This window comes from Aethalodelphis obliquidens, unplaced genomic scaffold (genome assembly GCF_003676395.1).
Source record: "Aethalodelphis obliquidens isolate GAN/ISIS:26980383/991018 unplaced genomic scaffold, ASM367639v1 scaffold2, whole genome shotgun sequence".
In the NCBI taxonomy this organism is placed as follows: Eukaryota; Metazoa; Chordata; class Mammalia; order Artiodactyla; family Delphinidae; genus Aethalodelphis; species Aethalodelphis obliquidens.
This window is the reverse complement of record NW_020837946.1, coordinates 81,962,036-81,964,596: the sequence shown is the minus strand read 5'-3', so window position 1 is coordinate 81,964,596 and position 2,561 is coordinate 81,962,036. Positions and strand designations below refer to the sequence as shown.

At 61.5% G+C, this 2,561-nt stretch overlaps 1 pseudogene; it reads left to right on the top strand.

Moving 5' to 3' along the window:
• Positions 1 to 234: 234 nt before the first annotated feature.
• LOC113625042 (TBC1 domain family member 17-like) lies at positions 235 to 2,281 on the top strand (annotated as a pseudogene).
• Positions 2,282 to 2,561: the final 280 nt, after the last annotated feature.

Sequence of the window (2,561 nt, the reverse complement as noted above, 5' to 3'; positions counted from 1 at the left end):
GCTAAAGATTTCATGGAAACTACAAACGATTAACTACAACGATAGATTCCTTCCTGTGGAATAAAAACTACAGGCAGTGTTCTATACATTTAACCTAAGCAAAAATCATACAAAAGAAAACATAATGTGCATCTGACCCAGAACTACCTAACATAGTATACGGCCAGTCCTACTCATTCTACAAATATTTTTCCTTTACGTCAACTCCGCTCATTAACAAATTGGTCAAGAGGCATGTACCTGCACGCCAGGAAACACCAAGACCCGGACTCCCTCATGGACCACGTCATCTGTGTTGTGGAGAAGGACAAATGACGTCCTCCTGCACTGGGCTCCTGTAGAGAGGCTGGAGATTCCACTCAAATCCTCTTCTCCAAGAAGGACGCCAGTGGGGATGACTCCTGCACTTCTGACGAGGAACTGACCTTTGACCCCGGCTATAAACCCCACAGAGGGCAGTCATCAGCACAGGTCAGCTGCGGCCCGGCCACTCAGAGCCACGAGAGGTGCAGAGCCCAGCTTCCGCAGGGGCGCCCTGGTCTTCTTAGTGAGTAAGTCTGGGGGAGCTCAAGGCCATCTGCCGTTCAAAGTCCGGCCTCAGCTGGGCCTGCCTGGTCCTGGTCACGCAGGCCACAGGCTCCCCGCCTGCCCTGCATGTCCACCGTGGGGCACCAGCGCCCTGCTCTGTGTCTTTAGCCGTCACCTGCTGTTGGCCACCTCTCCACAGAACCGCCACCTCTACCTTGTCTCCCCCTATGCCTCCCCGGCCCTCTCCAACTCCTTCCATCACGTCCAGCTCTTTAACCAGGACCATTCCCACGTGGTGTCTCGCTTCCTCCAGGATTCCTACTGCACCACCTTCAGCAGCTTCTCCAGCGCGACCACCTTCTTCAGGGGAGACCTGCAGCCACACCTGGACGGGGCCTCCAGCGACCCTCTTCCGGCCTCTGAATACGCGCCCCACCTGGGTTGCAGGTAACTTCCGGTGTGGAGCTGGGGCCACGGCCGCTTGTGGAGCGGACGCCTCGGGTCACAGGGGAGGAGTGGGCCCACCGCGTGGGCCCCGAGGGCCTCCTGCAACAGGTCCCTGAGCTGAGACCCCCGGCTCTTCTCAGGAATGCGGAGCCAAGAACCCCCTCAGGGAGGGCTGGGCAGGGCCAGCTGGCGGCGCCGCGGGGGCGGGGCGGCTTCCCCCAGGGTCTGAGCCCCAGCCTACTGCGCCAGGCTTGGCGGTCCCTCCTATGGTACTTCAGCTGGGAGGGCTCTGCCAAGGATAGCAAGGCCCACGTGCGCAAGAAAGCTGATGAGGATTTCCACCTGAAGCTGCCGTGGAAATCCGTGAGGCCTGGGCAGGGGCGGAGGAACTCACCGCCGCATGGATACCGCAGCCTCACGGCCAGAGACGAGAGCCGCTCTCATAGAACCAACAAATTCTCTGAGGGTCGCGAGAACCCAGGGCTGGGCCTGCTGAACGACGTCCTCCTCCCCGACTGCCTGTACCATGACGAGCTCGGCTACGTCCAGGGCAGAAGTGACCTTCTCTTCCCGATCCGCTAGGGCTCTCAGGACGAGGTGGATGCCTTCCGCTGTTTTTGTGGCGTCACGGAGCTCCCGCAACGGAACTCTGAGGAGATAATGAAGCGGCAACTCCTGCTACTCCTGAAGGTGCCGGATCCGCCGCTCTGAGACTTCCGGGACTCCCCCGACTCCGGCTCTCTCTGCTTCTGCTTCCGGTGGCTGCTCCTCTGGGTCAAGCGGGAATGCCCCTTCCCGGAAGTCCTTTGGCCGTGGGAGGCGCTGTGGACAGGCCGCCCTGGCCCCAGTCTGCACCTGCTGGTGGCCTGCGCCGTCCTAGACGTGGAGCGGGACACCTCATGCCTTCCGGCTTCGGCTCCAGCGAGATCCTCAAGCACACAGACTAGCTGACCACAAAGCTGAGCTTGGAGGACGTGCCGACTCTGGCCGAGGCGCTCTACCCGCCGCCGACAACCTGCCCGGTGAGTCCCTGACCCCTCACGATAGCCCGCAGGCCCCATCAAACCTCTGACTTTTCACTCCCTGACCCCCAACCCTCGGTGAGCTGCCCCACCACGTGCAGGAGGTCCCAGGTCTGGGCCGTCCTCGGAGCACCACAGGCTCTCGCTCCAGACTCCCCACCGCCGCTGTCCCGTACCCGTTCCCCACCAGCTCCGCCGCCCCGCAAGGACACGGGCCCGCAGGCGGACCAAACGGCAGCCCGGAGATCCTGCCCGAGGAGGGGGAGGAAGGTGCGAACTCCTAACCCTCCTGGGCCTGCTGAGCCATCATGTTGGCTTGGGCCTGGGTGGGGAGGCATGGTGCCTCTAGTCCCCTCCGACCCCTCAGCAGGGTTGACGTCTGGCCATGTGGCCCTGATCCGGTCAGTAAGGTTTAAGAGGAGGCCGGGGGTGAGTGGTGGGGGTCGTGGAGACAGGGCTCCCTTACCTGCCTGAGTTTAGGGCTTTTGGAGGAGTAAGGATGGGGCGTTAAGGTGCAACCGCCACTTAGTGGATGTGCGGGAACACATCCCGGACATAACCGAG